Source organism: Gopherus flavomarginatus, chromosome 1 (genome assembly GCF_025201925.1).
Source record: "Gopherus flavomarginatus isolate rGopFla2 chromosome 1, rGopFla2.mat.asm, whole genome shotgun sequence".
Taxonomy (NCBI): domain Eukaryota; kingdom Metazoa; phylum Chordata; order Testudines; family Testudinidae; genus Gopherus; species Gopherus flavomarginatus.
Window position 1 is genome coordinate 324,468,228 of NC_066617.1, and position 21,006 is coordinate 324,489,233.

A 21,006-nucleotide genomic window follows, 5' to 3' on the forward strand; every position below is an offset into this window, starting at 1 on the left:
AATGAATAATTACAAAGGCTTGATTATACTGATGTTCGAACTAAGAGAAGGCAACATTACACATACAAGATTGTCAGTACATTACACACACTGTCCTGTCAGACAAGCATTTCTCCTCCAAATGTCTGGTGTTCATAGTTCAAATCCCAAGACTGGGTAACACTCTTGATTCCGTGTGAAGTCTATGTGACCTGTCATGAGCAAGTATAAAGTTCAGAGACCTTAAGCTCTAAGACAAACCAAATGCAGGATGTACTTTAATAGCATAAGAGAATCTATACTGCTTTCAAATAACTATTAATTTAACAACCCAGACTGACATGGGTATCTGAACTCCTTTTATAGACTATTACTGCTAATTCATCATGCTCTCTTCAATTTGTGGGAATGAATGTTGGTATACTCACTTTTTGTTCTCACCTTGTTTTAAAAATGTAACTAAGTCCCTGACTGGAAAAAAATTAACATACCCAACAACTTGGTCCAAGTGTAAAATCAAGCATTTATTGTGTTTTTAGTCCATGCACTTAGAAAGGTGTTGTGGTGCTGTTTGGATGACATAAGTAGCAGATCAGAGCAGTGCCCAGAAAAAGGCTGTTTGAGAAATTATACTATGCTGGGACAGGCTGTAGTAAGAAAATTATCCCACAATCTAGTTTAACTCTTAACTTTGTTGGCTGCATTTGCACTGAGAGTTCTCACACCATTGCTTTTTAATTGGTGTGGCTGTAGGGTACTAGTAACAGTGGGAGCACTAGAACAAAAGATAATGGCTACCAGCAGGGTGTCCAATCCTGCTATGATCATGTTTAAATGACATGATGGTAAAAATAGCAGAGACCAGTCCGCTAGTAGTAGTTCTCTGGTAGTATTGGTGGAGCAGTAGTGGTGCTAGAACAACAGAGGGAGAATACCCTAAAATTCTCACTATAAGCATAGTCTTTGGTCTACAAAGGATGACTCTCCAACAGAATTCAGAGTAGCACCCATGTTAGTCTGTATCCGCAAAAAGAACAGGAGTACTTGTGGCAAGTTAGAGACTAACAAATTTATTTGAGCATAAGCTTTCATTGGCTTGGACGCATAGAATGGAACACATAGTGAGTATGGGGGCGGAGGGGGGAGAGAGAGAGAACACATGAAAAGGTGGGAGTTTCCCAACCAACTCTAAGAAGCTAACTAATTAAGATGAACTGTTGTCAGCGGAGGAAAAAAAACCTTTTGTAGTGATAATCAAGATAGCCCATTTAAGACAGTCCCACCTTTTCATGTTCTCTGTATGTATATATATCTCCTCACTATATGGTCCATTTTATGCGTCCGATGAAGTGGGCTGTAGCCCACGAAAGCTTATGCTCAAATAAATTTGTTAGTCTCTAAGGTGCCAAAAGTACTCCTGTTCTGTCTCCAACAGAAGATGTGGTATCCCATCCAGCAGTGGACAGTGATATATATACACAAGCCACTACATTATATCCTTAGAACAAGTCCATCTAGTCCTAGTCCTCCTCTCCTGCAGGTTGGTGAAGGACGAGTTAAACAAGCATCTTCAGATACCATCTGCACTGTGTGGTATGTACTGCCAAGGTTTACCAACAGACTAGAAATAGCTCAATCCCTCTACATGAAAGCAAGCACAAAACCCTAAGGAATACAACACGAAGTTCAGAACAGCCCCACATGTATTCACTCACAGTATTGACTGATACCCTTCCATCAGGAATGATTTTGACATATTCATAAATATGCTCACACAAGGCAGAGCTCATTGCCACAGGAAGCCAATGAGGTCAAGAATTCAGTGAGACTAAAATGGGGACTGGATATAGATACTGATTACAAGAATATCCAGAGTTATCGTAATTAAGGCTAACAAAAATTTTGGAAGGGCTATTAAACCTCATGCTTCCAGGCTTAAGCCAGCCTCTAACTATTAGAGATTAAGATGAGACAAAGCGGGATGCAGATCATCCCACACACTTAGTGCTGGGTTCTCAACTCCTTCTGAAGCATCTGGGACTGGCCACTGTCTGAGACAGAATACCAGACTATATGGATATCAGGTTTGATTCAGCATGGCAATTTTTATATTCCAATGTGATCAGGACATGCAATTAAAGTCCATGAGTCACAGTATGAAATCCTGCTGATAGATCCAATACCATCAACAGACAGGACAAGTTTCCTTTATCCCTTGTGGTAAGCAAATCATCTACAACTCTGACAAGCACATTCTCAGTATTATATCTATAGCTAAATACTGATTTGTATGATAAATTCGTATCATTACTGTCCAGGTGTTCCAACAGCTGTATCACTAACTTCATCTCTGCAACTCTGGCCAGATTGAAAATCATATACTAGTGTCTAACACTGTCAAGTTAGGCAAGGTCACTCCACTCCCTAAATGGGACTTTATTCCTTCTCTTACAATAGTGACCCATCAATGGCAGATGTATCAGGGACAAACAAATTAAAAGTTGGGATGACAGCAAAATGGCCATTACTTAACCAGGTTGGATTTGAAACCATTCATAAAGAGTTGCACATTCTAAAAACCACCAAGGTTCCTTTCATATACTAATACTAGACTAAACAGTTCATGCTTAGAATTTAAAATGAGATATATCTCATTTTCCAAAAGTCATCAAAAACCAGTAGTGGTAAATTACAGGATTTTACTAGGACACTCCCTCCCAGCCTGACAGACAATGACCTAACCTAAATTATTCATCACCTCTTGGTTGGACTACAGCAATGCGACGTACATGGGCATGAAGACTTCATTGTTTTGAAAATTCCAGGTAGTATAGAATACTGCAGTATTCTATCTCCTCAGCAACAAAGATTATCACAAGCACATCCAACCTGTCCTCCACCTTCTATACTGGCTTCACATACAATTTCAAATCAAGTTTGAGATCTGGGTTCTTATCTTCAAGGAGTTCCATGACCTGAGCCTAGAATATCGAAAAGATCACGTGAAGCTCTGGGATGAAGACCGTAGTAGATAACTATGCTCCCCTGTCTCAAATCACTCTCCACCATAAGAATAAAGTGTGTCTGTGCAGAAGACAGAATGTTTTAGGACCCATCACAAACCTCACCACTTCTGCTAAGTACAAGGCACATTTCTTTGATCTTTGCATTGTGTAACATAAACATATATATTAAAAGAAGGAGAAAAATAACCCTATTTAAACAAGACTTCCATTGCATACATTTCTGATTGTAGGTAGACGATGAGAGAACACGACATGATGAATTTTTGTCACATTGCTTATTGCACTACTGGAAAGTTCTCAGAAACAGTCGTGAGTGAAGTATAAGAGCTTGTACAGAATATAAATATGTAAGATAGCACTCTATGAGTCTATGGAAAGGACTTGTGGAGATGAGTACGTGAAGAGTATCTAAGATATATCATACAGATCTATAAGAAGAGAGCAGGTAGATTTGACAGCATCCTGCAGTGGTAACTCACCATGAATATACCACTCAATGGGTGTGATTGTGGCATTCTAATGACCAACATAGCATTGTACAGTATAGAAGGATGGCATATGCAAGCCAGATGGCTTGTAAAATAAACACAAATTACAATATCAAATTCTGAGTAGACAGTCATGAGGCTGCTCTTTCAATAAATTATTTGATACAGTACTAGTGAAAAGCAGAAGGTATTAAAGTTCAATAAATAGTAAATGAGATCACACTAATTTTCTGGAATTCTATCCAGACATTTCCACAAGCAGCATGTTGTGAATCACTTTTTGGACATACCCTCTTGCTTTTGAAAGATTTTCAGTAAGGTCCAATTGTTTGTATTAAAAATAGGTAGGTAATTCAGCCACTCACGTTTCATTGCTGCAAGAAGTAAATTTTTAACTGCACAGACTAGAAAAACTATGTTCACTGAACAAAAAATGTGCTCGTATCATTCACCCCTCCAGCAGCATCATGAATTACAGCTGAGGTTTCCATTGCCTCATAGACTTTAAGGTCAGAATGGAGCTTATGAACTGCAATGTTTCTCTAGTGCATTGAACAATGCATAAACAGTGCAAGGGCTACTTTCTGATAACAGGTTGTGCTCCACTATTCAAAGCTTCTCCTTCCCAAAACACAGCCAACTTCAAGTTTAAAGTTAAAAAGCTTTCCCTTCATTAGGACGACAGCTGCAGCAGCACAGGAGCCAGCAAACAGAGCTGTAAACAGGGGAGTTTCAGTGGGAGTTTCCAGGGGGAAGTTGCAGGGGAGACTAAGACAGAGGAACCGACAAGCAAGTCAAGGGATAGGGTGGTGGTCTGATGCCTGCTGGGGGCTTGTGTTGTGTTGACTACCAGGCGGCAGGTGGGAAGGCCATGACTGATGCAGAGGCAGCAGTGAAAGACACAATGAGGATGACTGGATATGGAAGCTGTGGCATGTACATGATCCTGGAGGGGGCGCCTGAAAAGAGCTTTGTCTGCATGAAGTGCCACCTGATAGAGTTGATGGAAGAGAAGATCCGAGGACTGGAGATGCAGGTGGAAACTCTGGTTGAGTTCAGAAGGGAGTTTGAGCAGACGATGGAGCACAGACATGAGGGGGCTGAAGGGATAAGCTCAGACGTGCAGATGGAAGCAGGACCAAAGAATTCAGAGGAGAGACTGCTGGGGGAGGAAAGTAGACAGTGGAAGCATGTGACTAAGAGAACCAGGCAGAGGAAAAGACGGGCCAGTGAAGGAGAAATAGAACTCAGGAACAGATTTGCAGAGTTGGAAAATGAAGAAGGGGCACAGCAGGTGGTCGCTGAAGAAGAGAGGGCAAGGAAAAAGAGAAGAGCTGATAGTCCTGCAAGAGGGGAAGAGTCAATGGAGGCAACACCAAATATGAGCCCCAGGAGGATTGCAAGGGGGAATAGGAATCGAGAGGACTTGCAGCCGGTGGGTGCAGGAGATAGACCGGAGAAGCGCACTGTCACCAGGAAAAGGCAGGTCTATGTGATTGGAGACTCCTTACTGAGAAGAATAGACAGGCCTGTGACTAGAGCTGATCGGGAGAACAGAAGGGTGTGCTGTATGCCAGGTGCTAAGATACAGCATGTGGACCTGAGGCTGAAAAGGATACTAGCGGGAGCGGGGAAGAATCCGTCGATTGTCCTTCATGTGGGAATGAATGATACGGCTAGATACTCTCTGGAGTGTATCAAGGGAGACTATGCCAGACTGGGGAAGACGCTTAAGGAAATCGAGGCTCAGGTGATCTTCAGTGCGATTCTGCCGGTTCCTAGAGAAGGGCGACAAAGGTGTGACAAGATTATGGCGATCAACAGATGGCTCAGGCAGTGGTGCTATAAGGAGGGCTTTGGGATGTACGGCCATTGGGAAGCATTTACGGACAGAAGACTGTTCTCTCGGGATGGACTTCACCTGAGCAAGGAGGGAAATAGACTTCTAGGATGGAGGCTCGCCAACTTGATTAAGAGAGCTTTAAACTAGAAATTTGGGGGAGATGGTTGGGAGATGTTCGGGAGATCTCCACGCCAGAATTTAACCTTGAGAGGGAAGTAAACAAAGTAAGAGGGGATACAGCCATGGACAGAAGAATTGGCATAAGGAGGAAGGGTAGTGTAGATAACAGACTAACAGGTGATGTTGGTGGTAGAATGTCCGTGCCTAACTGGGTACAGAATGTGAGTGAAGTCAAACGGCAAAAATTAAGATGTCTGTACACTAATGTGAGGAGCCTAGGGAACAAAATGGAGGAACTAGAGCTACTGGTGCAGGAAGTGAAACCAGATATTATAGGGATAACAGAAACGTGGTGGAATAGTAGTCATGACTGGAGTACAGGTATTGAAGGCTATGTGCTGTTTAGGAAAGATGGAAATAAAGGCAAAGATGGAGTAGCATTGTATATCAATGAGGAGGTTAACTGTAAAGAAATAAGAAGTGATGGAATGGACAAGACAGAGTCTGTCTGGGCAAAAATCACACTGGGAAAGAAAGCTACTAGAGCCTCCCCTGAGATAGTGCTTGCGGTGTGCTACAGACCGCCGGGATCTGATTTGGATATGGATAGAGACCTCTTTAATGTTTTTAAGGAAGTAAACACTAATGGGAAATGTGTGATCATGGGAGACTTTAACTTCCCAGATATAGACTGGAGGACAAGTGCTAGCAAGAATAGTAGGGATCAGATTTTTCTGGATGTGATAGCTGATGGATTCCTTCACCAAGTAGTTGAAGAACCGACAAGAGGGAATGCCATTTTAGATTTGGTTTGGTGAGCAGTGAGGACCTCATAGAAGAAATGGTTGTAGGGGACAACCTTGGTTTGAGTGATTATGAGCTAATTCAGATCAAACTAGATGGAAGGATAAACAAAAATAGATCTGGGACTAGGGTTTTTTATTTCAAAAGGGCTAAGTTTAAAGAATTAAGGAAATTAGTTAGGGAAGTGGATTGGACTGAAGAACTTGTGGATCTAAATGCGGAAGAGGCCTGGAATTACTTTAAGTCGCAGCTGCAGAAACTATCGGAAGCCTGCATCCCAAGAAAGGGGAAAAAAACCATAGGCAGGAGTTGTAGACCAAGCTGGATTAGCAAGCATCTCAGAAAGGTGATTAAGAAAAAGCAGAAAGCTTTCCTTGCTAATCCCACCCTTCTTCCACTCCTTGTAGGCTATCTTAGTGAGGTCAGAACATGTAGGGATAAAGTGAGAGGCTAAAAGCCAAGTAGAGTTGAACCTTGCAAAGGGAATTAAAACCAATAGTAAAAGGTTCTATAGCCATATAAATAAGAAGAAAACAAAGAAAGAAGAAGTGGGACCGCTACACACAGAGGATGGAAAGGAGGTTAAGGATAACCTAGGCATGGCCCAATATCTAAATAAGTACTTTGCCTCAGTCTTTAATAAGGCTAATGGGGAGCTTAGGGGTAATGGAAGGATGACAAACGGGAATGAGGATATGGCGGTGGATATTACCACATCTGAGGTAGAAGCCATATTTGAACAGCTTAATGGGACAAAATCGGAGGGGCCAGATAAACTTCATCCGAGAATATTAAAGGAACTGGCGCATGAAATTGCAAGCCCGTTAGCGAGAATTTTTAATGAATCAGTAAACTCAGGGGTTGTACCGTACGACTGGAGAATTGCTAACATAGTTCCTATCTTTAAGAAAGGGAGAAAGTGTGATCCGAGTAAGTATAGGCCTGTTAGTTTGACATCTGTAGAATGTAAGGTCTTGGAAAAAATTTTGAAGGAGAAAGTAGTTAAGGACATTGAGGTCAATGGTAATTGGGACAAAGTACAACATGGTTTTACTAAAGGTATATCGTGCCAAACCAACCTGATCTCCTTCTTTGAGAAGGTGACAGACTATTTAGACAAAGGAAATGCGGTAGACCTAATTTACCTACATTTCAGTAAGGCATTTGACATGGATCCACATGCGGAATTATTAGTCAAATTGGAAAAGATGGGAATCAATATGAGAATTGAAAGGTGGATAAGGAACTGGTTAAAGGGGAGACTAAACGGGTCATACTGAAGGGTGAACTGTCAGGCTGGAAGGAGGTTACTAGTGGAGTTCCTCAGGGATCGGTTCTGGGACCAATCTTATTTAACCTTTTTATTACCGACCTTGGCACAAAAAGCGGGAATGTGCTAATAAAGTTCGCGGATGAAACGAAGCTGGGGGGTATTGCTAACACAGAGAAGGACCGGGATATCATACAGGAAGATCTGGACGACCTTGTAAACTGGAATAATAGGAAAAGGATGAAATTTAATAGTGAAAAGTGCAAGGTCATGCACTTAGGGATTAATAATAAGAACTTTAGATATAGATTGGGGACGCATCAGTTGGAAGCAACAGAGGAGGAGAAGGACCTTGGGGTATTGGTAGATCACAGGATGACTATGAGCCGCCAATGTGATATGGCCATTAAAATAGCTAATGCGGTTTTAGGATGCATTAGGCGAGGTATTTCCAGCAAAGATAAGGAGGTGGTAGTACCGTTATATAAGGCGCTGGTGAGACCCCACCCGGAATACTGTGTGCAGTTCTGGTCTCCCATGTTTAAGAAGGATGAGTTCAAACTGGAACAGGTTCAGAGATGGGCTACTAGGATGATCCGAGGAATGGAAAACCAGTCATATGAAAGGAGACTCAAAGAGCTTGGGTTGTTTAGTCTAGCCAAAAGAAGGCTGAGGGGGGATATGCTTGCTCTTTATAAATATATCAGAGGGATTAATATTAGGGAGGGAGAGGAATTATTTAAGCTTAGTACCAATGTAGACACAAGAACGAATGGGTATATACTGGACACTAGGAAGTTTAGACTTGAAATTAGACGAAGGTTTCTAACCATTAGAGGAGTGAAGTTCTGGAACAGCCTTCCAAGGGGAGTAGTGAGGGCAAAAGACATATCTGGCTTTAAGATTAAGCTTGATAAGTTTATGGAAGGGATGGTATGATGGGAGAGCCTAATTTTGGCAACTGATCTTTGATTATCGCCAGATAAGTATGCCCAGTGGTTGGTGATGGGATGTTGGATGGGATGGGATCTGAGTTACTGCAGAGAATTCTTTCCTGAGTGCTGGCTGGTGAGTCTTGCCCACATGCTCAGGGTTTAGCTGATTGCCATATTTGGGGTCGGGAGGGAATTTTCCTCTAGGGCAGATTGGCAGAGGCCCTGGAGGTTTTTCGCCTTCCCCTGCAGTGTGGGGCATGGGTCACTTGCTGGTGGATTCTCTGCAGCTTGAGGTCTTCAGACCACAATTTGAAGACTTCAATAACTCAGGCATAGGTTAGGGGTTTGTTATAGAAGTGGATGGGTAGGGTTCTGTGGCCTGCTTTGTGCAGGGGGTCAGACTAGATGATCACATTGGTACCTTCTGACCCTAGAATCTATGAATATGGGGCAGAATTTTATTCACCCACAATGACTCAATATTTGATACTTTAGGCTGGTGAAAGGGCAAAATATGAGGCCTTAAATGTTAGGGACATGAAGCTACAATAAGGGGAAAGAACAGTTGGGCGAATTCTGCAAAATATTTGGTTGAATGTGGCTAAACAAATTTGCTTCCATAATGTTTGTGTGTTTACTTTATGAATATTCTAATAAATGAGTTTACAAATATCAATATCTACCAAAATAGTGAATTTTAAGCCAACAGTTCAGAACATTTGAGGAAAGCAAATTTCATATTCATAACTGAGTATTTGCACTGAAAACCTGATTCCAAGAATTATACTAATCCGAGAAGAGAAACACCATGTGATCTGCATATCCAATTAAAATTACACAAATTTCAAATTCTTATACATGAATTGCTCACAAACATTTTCAGAAATTATTTAGTGAAAAATCTGGGGAAAGAGATCTGGTTGGGGATGATTTTTTAAACAGTGAAAGATAACTTTGTCAAATCAGTTGTTCATTAGAAATTATTTGTCCAGCTCTAAAAATGAAATTCATGTAGTGGATTACATTAATCAGTTCCAACTTTGAAACTGGCTTGAAATCCTCCTAGCAAACCAAGGAGTTTAAAACACTAAAATCTAGTAATAAACTACTTGACTATATAATGAAGCTGAGATCATCCCTCAAGCCCAAAATCTTGGCACAGTCTCTAGCAACTGCTGGCAGTATGCATAACTATGACTGTCATCACCTAGGAATAGGGTCACTAGACAAGTCTTTGTACTTCTTTTCCTTTGTTTTTTCAGTATTAGTAGTACTCTATTTACACTATGTCTCCCATGTAAAAGAGAAATAATAGTCTAATAGTACAATACTGACAACATTCCTGTAATGGTAAAGTCATTATAAAAATAAAATGTAAATTCAGGCTAAATACAATATTTGATTTTTTTTTAAAGGGTTATTTTTCAAAATACCAAATAGGACTTCTTTATACCGCCTTCAAACACTTTTCCCTAAAAAAACCCAATAACTTGTACATGTACTGAATAAGAGCCACAGTACATTGTTAAGTCTTTATTAGATTGGAACCCAAGAACATGAAAAACTTTACATCCATGAGTTGCTCCATTGAGTTCAATGGGACATTTCGCATGCATAAATCCTTGCTGTTCCAGGGTCCTACACTACAAAATAATGAAATTTTCACAACCAGTGAGAAGGGGAAAGGCCTCCTGCACTCAGAATTACCTTGCTTTTATAGGTTTAAATTATGACTTTTTTTTAAAATTATTTAAAATACTACAAGGTATCGTTTATATGGGACTCAGATAAGATTATTAACATCCTTAGGTTCTTTGAACATGTAAATGAAATATTTTTATTAAATACTGATGTTTTAAAATAATATCATGCATGTGCAGTTGCCATTTTTCATAATTAAATAATTCAGCCATTTAGAAAGAGAATGCCACACTTTAAGGCATTAATCCACCTAGGGCTAGACTACAGAATTGGCTCTATTTAGTAATTTCTATAAAAAGTCTGGAGCTCACAGGACCAAATCACTTCCTCTCTCAGTACTCGAATATGGATTAAGCTATTTATAAATGCATAAAAATACGAGATCCATCTAAAAATAAGTTTGCTGGCGCACACAGCATATGGCAGAGCCAGCGTTTCTAAGCATTTACTTCTAACCAGAGAGGGCAGCAATTCCCACGCAAGTCAGTCGGCATCCAACCATCATGAGAAATAAAAACAAACCCTGTTGAGGAGAGGGGACCATTACTGGTGTTTAGGAGGATTATTGTTACACTCTCGTGCCTTGCAGGTGGAGGCAGGGGAAAGGGCTCAGGTCCCCAGCTGCCTACTGCTAAGTGGCTTTTGTTCCTTCTTCCCTGTTGGCCCGGGCTCAGAGTAAGGGCAGCATCGGCAGGAGAGACAATAAAGGGAAAGGAGGGGGCGGCAGTAGGATGGATCATGGATGGGACCTGGGTGGGGGCCAGGCTGGGGCTGGGACCTACTAGGAAGGGCGCGAGGGGGGGGAAGATGCGGGCTCGGAGCCCCGGCTTCCCGGGAGAGATGGGGAAGGGGACCCCAAAGGGCACAGGCGCGGAGGGGCTGAGGGAAACTTTCTTCCGGGCTGCGGCTAGAGGAGGCAGCGCCCCCGGGGACCCCGGCCCGGCCCCGACCCACCGGGCAGCAGCACCGACGCGTCCCGCCTGCTCCCCCAGCATCACTCACTCGCTCGCCCGCTCTCAGCGCTGGCGGCCGCCGATGTTTCCTCCCTCCCGGCCGGAGCCGGCGTAACGTGAGCAGGGCCCTCCCCTCACAGCGCCTGGCACCGCCCCACGTCTCACCTGGGTCCTCCTGCCCCTGAGCGTCGCTCCCGCCCCGGAGCGGTGCCAGGGCTTGACGCGGGAGGGCAGCTCCAGCTCCTCTGCCAGGGGCCTAACGCCCTCACCAAACAAAATACCCGCTGCCTCACACACTGGCCCCAGCGCTGAGGAGCCTGCCCCAGATGGTAACACGCCCCGCAACTGGGGGGCTGGGACGCTTAACAAATGCGAGGAAAAGCTGTGTGGGGAGCGCTCCTTCAGCTGCCCCTCCGCGAGGGGCTGGACAGGGGGACCCTGCACGGGACACGTCTGCAGCCCTGCCTTCTGTCATGTAAACAGGTGCACAAGGGGAAGAAATAACCCCAGCACCAAAACATACTGCGCCGCAGCACACACGGTCCTCCCCGCAGGCTAGAAGGAGGGAATGACCAGACCAAACCTGACAGCTCCACTACTGGGAGGCATTTGCGGTACAGGGGGTCCCCTGTATATATTGGGGTTGTTTTTGAAAAGGGCAATGGATAGCGGAATGATGTATACTGAGGAATTTTTTCCCATAAGAAATAACGGAATGGGGGGGGGGGGTTGCATTCACAACTTCACCACTCTCACCTGTGACAATGCTCTTTTCACCTGAATAGTGTATCTTTTTACAATGACAGGTTATACAGTACATAGTTTACACATAAAACGTTGAATAAAATAATGTAGAATCCTACTAGCACAATTCAAACACAGAATATTTTAATACAGTTAATACAGCAGAGTAATACAGTATAAAACTGTGTCAATTAAGCTAAACTTAGGTGGGGGTGGGGGTTGGATTTTCTTGGGCTGGCTTTTCTGTGGCTGGCTTTTTGGTTGTAGAAGTCTTAAAAAAGGATTTTATCATGCCTGCTCTCCTGCATGAATCTTTGAACATTAGATCTCCCTGTAGCAAGCCACTGCATCATTGAGAGCCCTGGAGACTTCAGCAGACTGTTCATGAAAAGGATTTCTGTCATCTCATCCAGCAATCCAAAGAAATTGGAGAGATTCTTTGTCGTGAGACTCCTGGCTTCCTGCCCTACGGCATCATCATAATTGTCCTTGCTTTCTTTGGCTATCTATTGTTGATCCAGCTCAATCAGTTCCTCATTTGTCAGTTGCTCAGTGTGAGACTCCAACAACTCCTGTACATCATCCTTCTCCACCTCCTCAAAACTGACATCCTTCGCCAACTTAACAATTTCTTGCTGGAGAGCAGGAATGGCATCAAATCCCACAAACCTTTGGACAGCATCTGGCCATGCACAACGCCAAATGCCATTCATATATTGCGAAGTGACCTCTTCCCATGACATCAATGTTTTTCACGCTGTTCAAGATATTGTAGGACTTCCAAAACTCCTTTACATTTGGCTTTCCTTCACCTGCCGTCTCCTTAATAAGCATGGAGAACATCCTCCATAGACAATAAGCCTTGAATGTGGCCAGTGGATGCAAGTACAGTACTGTACTGTTCAATAGGAAAACAAGTTCCAATTCATGTGGGTCTTGATCCATGCAAATGATGGATATGCGGATCAGGAACAACATAAATCAGAACACATTTCCCCTATTGATGAGCGACGGATATCCAAAACAATGGATAAAGGGGAGATGTATACTGGGGACCCCCTGTATAGGAAACAATGTAGAATAGAAGTTCATTTGCAATGTTCAAGACAAATATAGGCCCAGAAATAGACATATTTGGTGCTTTAAAAAGGCCAGTTCTCAAAGCCGATGAAAACTATCATGAGGAAAACTGAATGGGAAGAAATATTTAAACTTAAAAATTAGGGCTGTCAAGATATTAAAAATATCACGATTAATTGCAGTTTTAATTGGACTGTTAAACATTAAGAGAATATCATTTTTTAAAATACTTTTGGATATTTTTTATATTTTCAAATATATTTCAGTTACAACACAGAATACAAAGTGTACAATGCTCACTTTATATTGTTTTTGATTAAACTATTAGTACTGTAAAAAAGATTACCAAAAGAAATAGTATTTCAGTTCATCTCATACAAGGACTGTAGTGCAATCTCTTTATCATGAAAGTTGAACTTACAAATGTAGATTTATTATTAATATTATTTTACATAACTCCCTTCAGCTGAGCCCGTGTTTGCAAGGGAGGATGGATTTTACCTCCGTGAGGAGAGGCTGAGTTCACCAAGCCCCTGTTCTTTATGGGAGTTTCACAAACTTTTTGTGCTGGTGACCCCATTTGGACTTAAAAAAAAAATTGTGATCCCATCCACTATAAAAATTGTGACCCTCTATCTTCAGCCCTGGGGGACTCAAGATGGGGGACTTCAGCCCTGCTGGGCGTGGGGCTCCGGGCTTCAGCCAGACTGGGGGTTCTGGGCTTCAGCCCCAATCGGGGCTTCAGCCCGCCTTGAGGTGTGGGGCTTAGGGCTTCAGCCCTCACTCGGTGCTCCAGGCTTCAGTCCCCTCAGGGTACAGTGCTTGGGGCTTCAGCCCTTCTCAGCACTGGGGGCTGGAGCTTCAGCTCAAGCTTCAGCCCCCTCTGGAGCTGCAATCTGGGGCTTCACTGCCCTGCCCCTGAAGAACTCTGGGCTGGGGCCTCAACCCCACTGCCGCCTCCGGAGCTGCAAGCTGGGGCTTCATCCCCCTGACATCTGCAGAGCTCTGAGTTGGGCCTTCAACCCCTGCTGCCTGTGGACTGGGGCTTCAGCTCCCCATCACCAATGCCTCCTTCTCCACACAGAGGTATATGATTAATGCATTAAAAAAATAACATGTTAAGTTTGTTTTCAGTTAATTGCAGGCGTTAACTGCGATTAATGGACAGTCTGCAGGCATGTAGGCTTGCGTGGCTGCCTCTTGCTGTCAATCTCTGAGGCTGGCCGCTCCTATTCACTGTCATGCACGTGAAACAACAGTCCCTACAGGGGGAAATTAGCTGTCTCCAGGGCTCAAACCCTCAGGCAGGGTAGAGCAATGAACAATTCAGAGGTCCAGGCCCTTAGGCAGGGCAGGGCACCAAACAGTCTAAAACTCCAACCATCAAGCAGGGTAGAGCAGGTAAGGGTCTAGGAGCCCAGCCTTCAAGCAGGGGTGAGCGCTCAACACAGTCCAGGGCTCTGGCAAAGGGCGAGCACCCCAACACAATCCAGGGGGCTCCAGTAAGGGGTGAGTGCCCCAACACAGGCCAGGGATTTCCAGTAAGGGTTGAGCACCCAGCAAGTGCAGGTCTCCTGACCTAAGGAGTGGGGAGTACTACCACCTCGGGAGGGATGGCAGGCGAGATGCGGGCCCACTCAACTCCACCACATCCCAGCCCAGACCCCTAACAGCAGCAGAGTGGTCTGGCACTGGGTCAGCAGGCAATCCACCTGCAACATGCTGACCATGTCTGAGGCGGCACCACAGCTGGGCGGTAAACTGCTTCCCCTGGGCTGCTTCCTATACTCCCCCTTGGATGTACCTTCCAAGGGTTGTTCTCCATCTCCCCAGGGTACACAGTGAGCAGCAATCCCAGCAACTCTTCAGCATGTCTGGCTATACAGGTAGCTTGGGGCCCTCCTTGGGACAGCAGAAGTCTTCTGCATGTTCCTGCATCCACAGCAGGGAGAACGCATACGTCTCCTTTGGCAGCTGCCTCTCAATTGAGCTACAGGGCCCTCCTTTTATACTTCCTCTTCCTGTCCTGCCCCTCTGCTTCCAGCATGGATATCATGGCCTTCCTGGTTCTGCCCACCAGGATGCATCTGGCTGCCGCTCACTGCCAATTTCCTAGGGTGGCCATACCTCTTCACAAAGTCCTATTAAAAATGTGAATTATCCTTGGGAATTATTTAAAAATGCTTTATCAGATGTCCCTCCCCCAAAACACACAGATCCACAATCATAAAAGGTAGCTTGTTTTTTAAAAAATGGTTAAGAAGGGAGGTAAAAGAAGCTAGTTATAATTATTAATTATTATCATAGCACCTAGGCACCCTTGTCAGGGAGCATGACCCCATTATTTATTCACTGTACAATCACAGAACAAAAAAATAGTCTCTGACCCCAGAATTTATAGTCTAAGTACAAGACAAGAGACAACAGATGGATATAGACAGGGGAGAATACCAGTAAACAACAAAGCAATATTGTTCAGTATGATAGGCAGTGGTCTCAGAACACCAACAGCCTAACTGTTGTGTGTGTGTATATACAACATGGAAAAATGAAGAAGCTGATAGCAATAAGTACAAATCAGCAGTTAGGAAATGCAGACAATTGATAAGGAAAGCTAAAGGTTTCTGTGAAAACAATATATACCCAGGAGGATTGACAAAAAAAGGAGTTCATTAAATCTTAGCAATGGTATATGTCTCTAATACTAAACAGCGACAAAAAGTATAAGCTTTTGCATGCATCCGATGAAGTGGGTATTCACCCATGAGTTAAAATATCCAGGTCTTTTTCCTCCTCTCTCATATCCAACTAAGCCCCCAGTTTATATCAGGAGTTCTTGTTTTTTGTCCCCAGGTGCATGATCTGAGCCCATTTATATTACTCAAGTTCTCTAGGTCATCTAATTCTTGCTCTATAATATTCTGAGCTCCCTCTGTATTTACAATGCCTCTCAATTATGTGTCATCAGCAAATTTCATTAGTACCTTTTGTGCCAAGATCATTAATGAAAATATTAAATAAGATCAGTCCCAAGACTGATCCTTGACGCTAGTAACTTTCTTCCAGCCCAATAGTTCTCCTCTTAGCACAACTCATTGTTCTTTTTCCTTTAGCCAGTTCCTTCCCACCTTACTATTCCTGTACTAATCCCCACCTTAACAAATAATTTACCTTGTGGTGCTATGTCAGATGTTCTACTGAAGTTGAGATAGATTAGATTTACTGCATTTCCCTTGTCTAAGAAATCAGTTATCTTGTAAAAGAAAGCGATCAGGTTAGTTTGGCATGATCTACTTTTGGTAGACCCATGTTTCATTTTATTCCATTTCTCATTTACTTCTATGTCTTTAATGATTTCTTCCTTCAAAATTTGTTCTGAACTCTTGCATACTATCAAAGTCAAATTAACGGGTCTGTGATGGCCCACATTGCTTTTTTCCATCCTTTCTTAAATGTAGGTACTACATTTGCTTTTCTCCAGTCATAGGCTACTACCTCCAATTTGAAAGATTTATTACAAATACTTACAATTTTATGTGCCAGTTCTTTCAGTATTCTGGGAAGGAGTTGTACTTGTGCAAGTCCCATGGTGAGGCTACAGGGTCAGGAGTTGGTGGGGCGAGGGAAGGGGCAAAATCCTTTTTTCTTATAAACTGACCCGTTTTACCTGGAACTTATTGAGAGATGATAAACTTTGAACTCTAGTAGCCAGTTTCAAACAACCTCTTTTCAGGATAGAACTACATTTCAAGAAGAAGAAAATTGACATCCTAGATTTAGATTATATAGATAGATTGATTAGATAAACAAGATAGCATTAGATATATAGAAAAGAGGGAGATTTGGAGATGAACTGAAAAGGAAGGGAATAATTAAAAAAAATGGAAAAAAGAGTTCTAAGTGCTGGAGTAGAAGAAAAAATAGATATTTAGAAATGTCAGTAGTAGAATAAATGTTGGTAAGAAGATTGGGGAAAGATGGATGAACAGAGTGAACAGAAAGAAAGGAAGTAATAACGTGAAGTAGGAAGGTCCCAGGAAATAGCATTAATTCTACTCTAAATCAGCTATCTATGGTATTTATGAGTTGCCTATCAGAGAAGAAAAATTGTCCAAAGAAAACACTAAGTTTCCCAGCAATGACAAATGGAAAGATGGACATATAATCAATTCTGAGAAAAATGGACAATGGAAAAGAGGAGAAACAATTGGTAAGGTGATAAGATTTAGAAGAGAAACTTCAGGCTGACTTGAGTTCTTTTTGTGAAAGTTAGCAATGGAGGTGGTGTCCAAATTGCACTTTGATTATTTATTAATTATTATTATTATTATTTGTATTTGTTTTGCAGTAATGCTTAAAAATGCCAGTTTAGACCAGAACACCATTGTGCTAGGCACTATACAAATACATAACATAAAAAAGAGACATTCCCTGTTCCAAGGAGCTTATAATCTAAGGCCCCAGTCCTGCAAACTTTACATATGCTAAACTTTACTATTGAGAGTAACTCCATTGAAATCAGTGTGCCTCCTCACAGTCACGAGTATAATTACTTGAAGGATATAAGACCGAGACAGAGGGATACAAACAAACTGACAGGGAGAAAACACAAGAATGGAGACTGTCTTGCAGCCTTAACAATGGCTCCATAAAACACAGCAGTGAATGAAATGCAACCTTCTTGGAATGCAAGGTTGCAACCAGGTGCATAGCACACAAAAAATAAAGAGACAGGGCCAGCCACCAGGCGAATTTCAGTCATGCCCTCAGGGGCAATCCCCTACTCTTTTCTATTTAGGTTCTTATACTTCCCTCATCACTGTTCTCAGTACCCTACAGTAGTGCACAAACAACATGATTAACATCCCTCTCATCCTCTCCCTAGAGGGAGAATTCTGTCTGCAGTGTAGTGTTTTCTTTTGGTTGGGTTTTACTTTTGTGTTGTTGTTTTTTTAATTTACACACTGCTATGTGTTTATATTAGAGAAGGAAAGGCTGAAGAGGTGCATGGCTGGAAAAGTTTGCACACCACTGCCTTGGGTGCTAAATTTAGGGGGCTGCAAACAATGAGGAGACAGTGGACTGTGAGGTGTGGGGAGTAGGAGATAGAGCTCGATGGGATTCAGGAGAGACTCAGTTGGGATGGTAAACCAGGGTGGGTGCAAGAGGAGACTGGGGGAGAAGTAGGAAGAATGGGCTGCAGAAGGAAACTGGAGGGAAGAGACTGAAGTGGTACAGGGCAGGGTGATGAGGGAGTGCAGGGTGATGAGGGAGTACAGGAGGTGGCTGAAGGAGTGAAGGGGAATGAATGCACAAGAAAAGGTTGTTTGAGGATAGGAGGTTGAGGAAGATTCAGTGAAATGTGAAGGAGCAAGAGGAAAGTTAGGGAGTACCCTTTAAAGCTAAAGATCTAGAAATCTGGAGATTTTGTACCAATGATTTACAAGTGTAATTTGCATATACCATGAGTAATTCATTCTCCTTTCCCTTTAAAATTTACTTAGTGGCTTGATTGGCCATCCTCATTCCCCATATTGCCTTCTAACTCTGCAACTTCTGCTCCAGGATAAAATACTCCCACTAAACAACTTCTGCTGCACCCCAGGAATTTATATGGGGATTTGTGCTTTTCTTTTTCTTTCTCTTTTTGAAGATGAATCATGTTCAGGGGTTGAGGGTGTCCTGGTTCACTCCTAATTAGCTTAGTTTTAAGTAGGAATTTGTCAAGGAGACCTAGCTTCTCGGATTTGGACTCTGATCCCAGTTTGTCCAGCTGAGGAGCATAACAGGAAATGGAATAGGGAGGTGACACCCCTCACAGGTGCCCTCTATCAAGAGGGGTGACCGAGGAGACAGTGTTGGCCGCACTTGTGCTCTTAGGAAAAGTGCTGGAGCATCTTTAGGGCCATATTTTCAAAACCACATGTAGTTTGCAATGCTACCATGCTGAGCACTGTGGGCGTCTTTCAGAGTGCATATTGAAAATACTGAAGTTGTATTTACTCTGTGCCTACACAAAGTGCTTGACTTTTAAAAGCTCAGGAGCCCAGTGCTTCACAAACAGATGTCATGCAAATCATGTATTTCTGTGCTCAAACCACCAGTGAGATATCTAGTTGACTACATGTTCAGTTAATGTCTGTATAGTGAACAGACACTTAGCACTCATAACATTCTATATTATTCACATATCTCACTAATTGCATGTGAAAATAAGATGTACTGTGGTATATGCACTTTTGCATTCAGTGTAGGGCATTTGAGTTGTAAAAATCAGGCATTTTATGTCTATTTAGAACAAAAAGGACCTCATTCTTTTTGAGATCTTGTCTGAGACACACATAATAAACTTCATGTTACTCAATTTAGCTCTCAGAAAATTTAAGGATGAGTCAACTCTAAAGGGATTTGAATCTGTGGTGCCAGGGAGTCTAGATATCTCACAGTTGAACCCTAGACAGAGAACTTAATCAGTTATTTTTCAATCCCAAACACCAAAAGTAAAAGTTCTTTTATGTTAGATTATGAACTGTTCAGGGGAGACACTGCATCTTTTAAGCATATTTATGGCCCTAAGTATTTATTGTAAGATTAATAATACAAATTATTTTTTCCATTTGATTTCTCTTGTTTGCACATTATTCTGCTTTCTGAAACCATAATGAGTAATACACCTTTGGGCTAAACACAAGACATTGTCTCACAAGGAGAAATGATCCATTTCAGACTTCCCACTGCTGATGAATTTACTCTGTATCCTACAGTTTGTTGCTGACCCAGACATTTTCTTGAAAATTAAAAAAAACAAGCGCCACACGTAACAGAAAATTAATGGCTGGTTCTGGGTACAGTCATTTAGAACTCTAGTTTTTTTCCTCATATTCAATATACACATTGAGTATTATACAGAATATTCCTTAACCCCTCCCTCCCCCCCCAAAAATTTACTATATTAGCTCAAAACATGTCAGTAATGCTAACACTACAGCATTTTGGACCATTTGTGTAGAGACATCAGTGTGTGTTTTTAAAACTTCACTGCAATTCCTTTCAATATATTTTTTAAGGAGCTGCGCTAATCTGTGAATTGAATAACTCACATCTTGACTACAAGGAGCTGGATTTAGCCAGCAGACCCAGAAATATATATGTTTAGATTCTGTGGGATTGTCCTAATTACACCTCTACCTCACTATAATGCTGTCCTCGGGAGCCAAAAAATCTTACCGTGTTATAGGTGAAACCTTGTTATAGCACATTTGCTTTGATCCACTAGAGTGTGCAGCCCTCCCCCCCACCCTCCCGAGCACTGCTTTACCGCATTATATCCGAATTCATGTTATATCGGGTCGCATTATATTGAAGTAGAGGTGTACTACGTAGAAATGACAATTATAAATTGGTTTGAAAAATATTCACCTATAAATGTTTGCTTTTAGAACACTGTTAATGCAAAACTCACATTTTTAAAAAAAATCCTTACTTCTGTTACTAATCACACCTTGAAATTAGGGCTGTCAAGCAATTGAAAAAATTAATCGTGGCACTGTTAAACAATAATAGAATACCATTTCTTTAAATATTTTTGGATGTTTTCTACATTTTCAAATATATTGATTTCAACTACTACACAGAATACAAAGTGTACAGTGCTCACTTTATATTTATTTTTATTACAAATATTTGCACTGTAAAAAAACAAAATAAATAGTATTTTTCAAGTCACCTAATACAAGTACTGCAGTGCAATCTCTTTATCATGAAAGTTGAACTTACAAATGTAGAATTATGTACAAAAAATAACTGCATTCAAAAATAAAACAATGTAAAACTTTAGCATCTACAAGTCCACTCAGTCCTATTTCTTGTTCAGCCAATCGCTCAGACAAACAAGTTATTACATTTGCAGGAAATAGTGCTGCCTGTTTCTTGTTCACAATGTCACCTGAAAGTGAGAACAGGTGTCCACATGGCACTGTTGCAGCTGGCGTCGCAAGATATTTACATGCCAGATGTGCTCAAGATTCATATATCCTTTCAAGTTTCATCCACCATTCTAGAGA

The 21,006-nt window shown here is 42.0% G+C and overlaps 1 protein-coding gene across 1 annotated transcript in view; it reads right to left on the reverse strand.

Moving 5' to 3' along the window:
• Positions 1-11,219, reverse strand: part of FRY (FRY microtubule binding protein) — a 392,912-nt gene extending 381,693 nt beyond the window's left edge. The window contains exon 1 of the mRNA XM_050937091.1: positions 11,165-11,219. The gene's annotated coding sequence lies outside the window, so the exon portion shown is untranslated. The remainder of the gene's footprint in view (positions 1-11,164) is intronic.
• Between the last annotated feature and the right edge of the window lie 9,787 nt (positions 11,220-21,006).